Here is a 9,220-nt window from a genome sequence, read left to right on the forward strand (position 1 = left end):
AAAAAAAAAAAAAAAATTAAAAATAAATATAAAAATAAAAATAAAAAAAAGAAATGATAAGGCCTCAGACAAGGGGAGGAGTTGAATTTGGCTGAGCTTTTCACACTCTGTCATAATGTCCTGTTTATCTGTCTCCTCAGCTGACTGAAAGCTTTAGGAGAGCAAGGCCTCTATCTTATTTAGCATTTTGTACCCTGCATTTAACCTGTCCTAGTGCACTGTGCGGTAAACGCTGAATGAGCAGATGGACAGATGAGAAAGGGATGAATTTTTCCTTTTGTTCCACAGAAAAGGTGACAGTGGCGGCTGGCCGTGCCTCTGCAAAGTATGCACATTCTGTTCCATTATTTAGGGGAAAAAAAAAACCCTGAATAATTGGGCTCTGTTGTCACTCTTAACAACAGAGAAGACCATTTTGCGTGTCATTCTTCAGAAAAAATTGTGAATAATAAGTTCATCTTTAAGAGAATTACACTGCAAAAACAAACAAAAACAAAAATTAAAACGCGGCATTTTTCATACACTGCTCTCCCTCACAGGGCATCTTTCCTTTACTTCCGGGACTGATTTCCTGTGGCTGCTCCTCAGTAGGTCTGTTAAAGCTATCTTCTTTGCCTGTGGTTTTCCAAATACACTGACCCTCCCTGTGAGGGCTTTGAAGCCCCAGACGGGAATATCTCTGACTAACTCACTTCCACCATTGTTTCCCAGGGGATCCTACCATCCTTGATTTAAAGCCTTAATCCAGTCTATGAACCTTCTCCCAAATGCCATCACAGACATCAAAGGCCAGTGCCCTCCAACCCACGGGCAACTAACTATTTACCTCACATGACACGAGTTCTCAGTATCTCACAAGAGCTTCCATCTCTCCTGACCTTTTTGCTCCTGGATCCAGATCGAGGCATTTCAGACCACAGTTGCTGCTTCCTGGAGTGCAGATCAAAGTCAGTGACATTATTTGGTCTCTAATGTTAAGCACCAGACTCTTCCCTAGAATTCCCATCTCTTGGCAGTTTCTTTTTTGCCCAAGACCCTGTGGTAATAAGATGATGCAAGTGAATTGAGCCAGTCCTATTCTTGGAAAATTCTTCCTCTGTCTTGTTCTTCCTCTCATCACCAGGTTGGTCCAGTCCGCCTCCCTAGATTTTTAAAATAGGCACACAAGAGACACAGCCAATAGTAACTTTCATTTTTCTTGATTTATCCTCTTTGCTTACTTTCTCTTCAGAGACTTCAGAAGAGGGTATAACTGAAGGTCTAAGCGGAAGACCTAGTGTGGTTTGAGCCATGTCATGGTTTGAGCACCCATGTCTTTTCGCTCATCTATGTATGTCTGTAGATATCTTTTGATACCCTATGTCCTTGTGACATACCAAGCCTCTCCAGAAATTTCACCTCCTTCATAAGAAAGACTCTGCCTTGGGGAGCCTAGGTGGTGCAGTTGATTAAGACTGACTCTTGGTTTTGGCTCAAGTCATGATCTCAAGCCCTGCATCAGGCTCAGCACAGAGTTTGCTTGAGATTCTCCCTCTCCTTCTGCCCCTCCTGCTTATGCTCTCACTTTCTCTCTCTCATAAATAAATAAATTTACTTAAACTAGATAACACCCCAAAACTCAGGCTACCCAGTTCAATTTTCCATACACTGTGACCCTATCACCACCATCTTGACTAATTTAGTAAATGTACTCTTAGATGTTTTTCCTTTTCTTTCTCAGATGGCTGTTTTTCTTGGGGGGGTGGTGGATATCTAGATAGATATCTAGATTAAGAGAGAGAGAGAGAAAGAGAAGGGTGAGAATGGTCTTCCATTCAATCATTTCAATTCAAAAGTTTGTTGATGTCTTCGTATGTTACCATTATATTGCTCATAGTACATATTCACCATGCTGAAAACCCTTGACAAAATCTCTACATTCCTGTTCATGGTTGCCAAAACAAGTAAACAAACAAAAACCACCCAACTTCCCAAATACAGAGTTCAACTACTATCTCAGTCGTCATTTGCTGTGTGACCTTAAGCAAGTCATTAGCCTTTTCTCTGTATCCTGAATAATACCTGAATTGAAGGACCAGGTGATTTCTAAGGTCCCTTCCAGCTCTATAATTCAAGGACTTTATGCCTGAGATAGGTGTCTGTCTCTTAAAAATGAAATGACAATATAACACAATGGCTCTCTCATAGTTCCTGGACACACAACAAATGAAAATTTGCCACAAAATGGATTGCAGAAGTCAGAAAAAGAGCAATGAGAATGGTGCAAATGTCAAGAGCTATCTGGGAAGACAAGTTCGTGGGCTCAACTGTGTGTCTCACTGAGGTTCCAAGCTGATAACATTTGCCTACCTGTAAGCTGTTGGGGGCAGGGGGTGAGGGGTAAATTTCATGACTATCAAAAAAGACTTTGAAACACTTGGATGAAATGTACCATATGAGGACTAAATACTCTAATTGGGCCTTTTCTGTCTCATTATTTGCCAGTGAAACTAATCCTGCTGATCTCTAGATAATAGGGGAATTTAGAAATAGAATTCTATGCTCAGATAAAATCCAAGTGTTCACCCTTGACCATTAATAAGTGTTACATGTTTGAGAATTGAGGTGTTCCATTTTCCCTGAACTACAAAGTGTTTTGTTGGAGCTTATATTTCACCCCCCAAAATACACTTTGCTAAAATATTTACAGTGGAGTAGGGTCCTTGTGGAAGGGAGCTGATGAGGTGAGGGTTGTGTGCAAACACGCAGTGGGGAGTCTGGATGGGTTTACAGTAAGCACAAGCGCCCCACTGGGACAGCAGCCTTTTACTTCTCACTGGGGGGCGGGGGGAGGTGCAGCAGAGGGGGTCTGCCATTGACCGGGTGCTGCAGCCCCAGAAATCAATTCGACGCTAATGAGGGCTGCAGCTGGGAACAGAGGAGCAAGTGGGAGTTTACAGATGCTGTAGCTAGTCTATCCAAAGCCACGATGGAAGCATAAGAAATGGCAACCACCATATCTGTCCACTTCCCCTGTGCACACGACAAACTCAAAGTTGGATAAGAGAAGCCAGCATCAAAGGCACAAAGCAGAGGCTGACATATAGGCAGCTTTCCTGGTTGAAATGGAGGTTTTAACTAATTCGTTAGCCAAAAGCACAAGTAACACCCGATAAGACAAATAAGCGAAAGAAAGAAAGATGATTTTTTTAAACACCGCATGTCTTTGAGAACACTGAAAATTCAACCAGAGAAAGGAAAAGTAACGTACTTACAGATATTGTCATCTCTTGTAGACCAAAGATCACAAACCAGTGATCCATAAGAGAAATCTCGCCCAATGGTATGCTTTCCTTGATTGACCTAGGATTGGCTTTGTGTGTCTTGTTGTGTTCTATTTTGCTTTCATTTCGAAAGACTTCAGTGTGTTATGAGGACTACGTGATGTATGACTCCACATGCGTGTTCTCAGTGATATGCTCCCCAGTTCACCAAATGCCCTACTGCTTCCATGTGCTGAGGCACAACCACACATTTCTGCAGCTGGGCTTGTCCCACAAGTGTTCTAAATTTGATATCCTGATGTAGAGCATCAAGATTTCTTAGTAAAGCTAGGCAAGAATCTATGGGCCAGAGAATGGATACTTCTGGTCCTGAAGGACAGTGCCCTGCTCTTGAGGGTTGTTTGAACCCAAGGCTTGCAAGAGGTGGCAGACTCCTTCCCTTGAAAGCCCTTAACATTATGGAAGACTCTGGCTTTGGGAAAGATTAATTGTCTAATTGCATCTTAAGTGGAAGGCAAACTAGGTGTGTGTATGCATATGTGTGTGTGTTTGTGTGTGTGTGTGTGTGTGTACTCTATCATCTTTATATATATCTGCTTGTTATATATGTATACATATATATCAGCTTTACTGAAATATAATTCACATACCATTCAATTTACCCATTTAAAGTACACAATGCAATTATTTTCAGTATATTCACAGATATGTACAATCGTCACCACAGTCAATTTTAGAACTTTCTCATTAACTCAAAAAGAAACTCTGAGAAACAAACTAAGAGTTTTAGAGGGGAGAGCTGTAGGGGGTTGGGTGAGCCTGATGGTAGGTCTTAAGGAGGGCACGTATTGCATGGAGCACTGGGTGTGGTGCATAAATAATGAATTTTGGAACATACACACACAAAATTAAATAAATTAAAAATTTTTTTTGAAAAAGAAAAGAAACCCTGTATCTTTTAGCAGTCACTCCCTGCTCTGCCCACCCCAGACAACAATTAGGATATACTCTGTCTCTGTAGATTTGCCTATTCTGGGCATTTCATAGAAATAGAATCACATAGGGATGTCTGGGTGGCTCAGTCAGTTAAGCGCCTGCCTTTGGCTCATGTTTTTGAGTTGTTAGAATTCTTATATATTTTGGACACAAGACTTTTATTGGATATATAACTTGCAAGTGACTTTTTCCATTCTTGGGTTATCTTTCACATTTTTTTTAAAGATTTTTATTTATTTATTTGACAGAGATCACAAGTAGGCAGAGAGGCAGGCAGAGAGAGAGGAGGAAGCAGGCGCCCCGCTGAGCAGAGAGCCCGACGGGGAACTCGATCCCAGGACTCTGGGATCATGACCTGAGCCGAAGGCAGAGGCTTTAACCCACTGAACCACCCAGGCGTCCCTATCTGTCACATTTTTGATAGTGTCCTTTGATGCATAAAAGTTTTAAATTTTGATAACCTCCAATTCATCTATTTTTTGTTTTGTTGCTCCATATTTTGGTGTCATATTTACTACTCCATTGCCAAATCTGAGCTCACAAAGATTTATCCCTATGTTTTCTAAGAGTTTTACAGTTTATAGTTATTATATTTGGCTCTTTGACCCATTTTGAGTTAATTTTTATATATGGTGTGAGGTAAAGGCCCAACTTCATTCTTTGGCATATGACTATCCAGTTGTTCCAACACCACTTGTTGAAAAGACTATTCTTTCCCCATTTAATGGTCTTGACACCCTTATAAGTTTCTTCTTAAGGTCATTCCTAAGTTTGTGACACAGATATCCCCAGATTCTTAATCTTCATAAACCATCCCTTTCTTCAATCTCATGTAATATAGTAAGAGTTCTAAGCTCATGGATGTATATATGTCATCCTATTATCAAGGATTCTCCTAAATCTTCAGGTTTCTCCTAAATCTTCCTAAAAGCCACCAGGAAATACTTAGATATCCAATAGGTGTGTCCCACTAGTCACTTGCCAGAAAATGCAGCCGCCTCTCTCTCTCTCTGCTCTCCTATTTCTGCCATTTTATTATGGTTTCTGAATGCTGTTTCTCTTCTTGGATTTTTGGGTCACAAGCGTAGCCACAAACCTTATTCCTAGTTCCCAGAGCATGGCTAAGGCTATGCAGTAACACCTAACACAATTTTACTGAAGGCATGGAGTAAGCAGAAGGAAATTACAACATACAGGCCATTAACATGCAGCTGGATATCGAATATTCCTGTCCTAGGTTCCACCCACCATGCCCATCCAAAGCATCCCCTCGATATCTCCCACCTTAGTCCTCTGTCCATTATCCCAGTGGCGATATTGGTAAATCTTTCCCTCATAAACATATCCTTTACCAGTCCCTATTCAGTCTTTGCCAGAAGGAGAAGAAACCCCTTTCTTCCTTGAAGTCACCATCAATATAATCTCACAAAGATATACTTCTGCTCATAGCAAGCATTTTTTATATTATTATGGACTGCAGTTAAGTCCTCTGTATCTTAAACATTCCATCCCAGAAAAAGATCTGGCTTTAATTTGCAGAACTAGAAAGCTCACAAAAATGTCTTTCCCCAATCATAACAGCTGTGTGCTCTCAGATAGGAAATCAGTGTCTACTTCTAGCTAAAAAAAAAAAAAAACAAACAAAACAAAAAACAAAAAAACAAAAAAACTTCTGGCCTCTTTGAAATGCCGATAGTCACCCTCCTATCCTTATTCTGGCCATCAAACAGGACATCAAATATTGGGGTACAGTCTCCTGGAAACTTGTTAGGGAAACTTGTGTGTCACAATTGCTTTCCCTCAACTCTATGATTAATTCTTCAATTAGAAATATTCTTACTTAAGGAATTTTTTAAGAGTTATGTTGTACTTCTAATTTGGGCTTCAAAAAACTATATTCTTATTTTGGATAGGCTCTCATTAAGCTTCATGATCATTTCCCTTATGGTTCTTTCTGGTAAGTAAGTAAGAATCACTTTGTGGCTCTATATATTGTCCTACCAAAGCAGAAAGGCAATCACACATATCACTAGTCAAATTGGTAGAAAATTGAGAGCACCCAAATGCCTTTAACAAGAATGATGGGAATATAAGTGACATGCATTTGTGGTGTGTGTGTGTTTACCCAGATAAACTTCTGAGTTATTTAGTCCAATATCATTTGAAAGGAAAATGGAACTGATTTTTAACAAAACATATTTTACTCGGGATGCTATAAAAATAAATTTGAGGGAAAAAATAAATCTTGGAAGTAGACAGTTAATGGTAATAATCTCCTAGATCTAAAAAATGCATTACCGGCAAATTGAATGCTGGCAACTCCGTTAAAAATAAATAATGTTCTTTTTGTTCCAAAACAAGAATTGATCCTCCTCAATTCTTCATTATTAAAATTCAGAAAACAAATAGAACTATTTCCTATTCTGAGTAATTCATATTCTTGCATCCCAAGTGCTTTAACAGAGAGCCCGGCGTAGGATAGAAACTTACACAAGGGGCGCCTGGGTGGCTCAGTGGGTTAAGCCACTGCCTTTGGCTCAGGTCATGATCCCAGGGTCCTGGGATCGAGCCCCACATCGGGCTTTCTGCTCAGCAGGGAGCCTGCTTCCTCCCCTCTCTCTGCCTGCCTCTCTGCCTACTTGTCATCTCTCTCTGTCAAATAAATAAATAACCTTTAAAAAAAAAAAAAAAAGAAACTTACACAAGAAATTGTTGAATCACACCTAGTGGAGATGTGAATGTGAATATGAGTGTGTGTGTGGCTCTGTAGAGACCAGATCTTCCCTCTGCACAGTATCTAGCTTGGCTCTTCTACCTAACAGGCCCTCACCTACTTCCGGTTGATTTTCTGTGAAACTTCGATAATTCTATAATGTTCAAGTAATGACTAAATGTTTTTAATACCCAGGTTGCTTACAAGAGACTCCAGGGTAGCTGGGATTTTGCAGGGATGTACACACAGGCCGTCACTGGGGACTGGACAAGCAGGTAGCAAGGCCTGAGGAGGCAGCCACATATCCCTCCCTCGGAATCCTTGAGAGAGTGGAAGTGGAGCAGTTCTGCCCTCTCACTCCCCAGCCCAGCTCCTAGAGACACCCAGCACATGACATACATCATGAAGAAAGGGCTCCTTCAGACCTTTCCCTCTTCAGGCTTCTTCAGCTTCCTCAGTCCTGGTGTTATCTGCTTTATTTGCATTCAGATCATTGTGATGGCCATACCTAGGTCCAAGTGTCAGGATTCTTAGGGCAACAATCTGCTGAAAAAGCTGATGAGAGAGCATGGAGCCCTGAAAAAATATGGGTTTGTTATCAGTGCCTACAATGTAGAAATGGAAGCCACAGGCTTGGATGAGTTTGCCTCAAGGAGCACAAGATTGAGGAAGAGAAGGCTTCAGGATAAGCCCCAGGAACACTCTAACTACTGAATTGCTCCCCAGTATCCATCTTCCCCTTCTTTAGTGATAAAATGCTGATTTATTTGGTTAAAAGACATTACATCCGGGATGCCTGTGTAGCACTGTCATTGCAGGGTTCAGCTCTTGGATTCGGCTCAGGTCATGATCTCAAGGTTGTGATCGCAGAGTCATGAGACTGACCTTGGGGTCAGACTCCACACCCAGCTTATAGTCTGCTTGAGCCTCTCTCTCCCTCTCCCCACCCTGCTTGCTCTCCCTCTCTCTCTCTCTCTCTCTCTCAGATACATCCCAATATCTGTTCTACCTGAGAAGTCAACAGAATGTAAACCCAGGGGTTATATGGCATTTACAGGAAGTTTCTTTAATGCCTGACCTAGAAGGTGTCACATTTTGCCTTTTCTCCCTTCCTTTTCATGCCTCCTGATGTATGGAGGTGAGAGCTGCCATCGTGGACCATGCAGTGACCTTGAAGATGCTAGGATGGTGAGACAGAAAGACAGAAACTGTTTTCCTGCATGAGCTGCCCTTGGGCTTCCTTCCTTTGTGAGAAAATTACTGTTCTATTTTATTTTAGCTACTCCTTTTTGTTTTGTTTTGTTTTCTGTTAAGTGCATCCAAATTCAATCCTAACAGAAGAAGTATAGGCAGAAAAGAAACTGAGAAGAATGAAGAAAATGGAGGAGCAGTTATTGAGGTATGAAGGAAAACAAAGAGACTGTCACAGAAGCTGAGGGGACAGAAGTATTCCATGAATGAGTGAATGGTCAAAAATGCCAAATCCTCCTGAGAGATCAAGTGAAGTAACACTAAAATGTTTCCTAAATATCCATCAGACTTAGTGGCCCACAAGTCATGGGTGACTTCTATGACACTGAACAGGTTCCTGATGGAAGCAGAATCTGGTTTGCAGTGGGTTAAGTGATGAGAGGTCACGTTACCTGATCTCAAGCTTTACTACAAAGCTGTGATCACCAAGACATCATGGTACTGGCATAAAAACAGACACACAGACCAGTGGAACAGGGTAGAGAGCCCAGATACGGACCCTCAACTCTATGGGCAAATAATCTTCGACAAAACAGGAAAAAATATACAGTGGAAAAAAGACAGTCTCTTCAACAAATGGTGCTGGGAAAACTGGGAAGCTATATGTAGAATAATGAAACTCGACCATTCTCTTACACCGTACACAAAGATAAACTTGAAATGGATAAAAGACCTCAACTTGAGACAGGAATCCATCAGAATTCTAGAGGAGAACGTAGGCAGTAACCTCTTCGATATCAGCCACAGCAACTTCTTTCAAGATATGTCTCCAAAGGCAAAGGAAACAAAAGAAAAATGAACTTTTGGGACTTCATCAAGATCAAAACCTCTGCACAGCAAAGGAAACAGTCAACAAAACAAAGAGGCAACCCACGGAATGGGAGAAGATATTTGCAAATGATAGTACAGACAAAAGGTTAATATCCAGGATCTATAATGAACTCCTCAAACTCAACACATACAAAACAGACAATCATATCAAAAAATGGGCAGAAGA

Source organism: Mustela nigripes, chromosome 9 (genome assembly GCF_022355385.1).
Source record: "Mustela nigripes isolate SB6536 chromosome 9, MUSNIG.SB6536, whole genome shotgun sequence".
NCBI classification, from domain to species: domain Eukaryota; kingdom Metazoa; phylum Chordata; class Mammalia; order Carnivora; family Mustelidae; genus Mustela; species Mustela nigripes.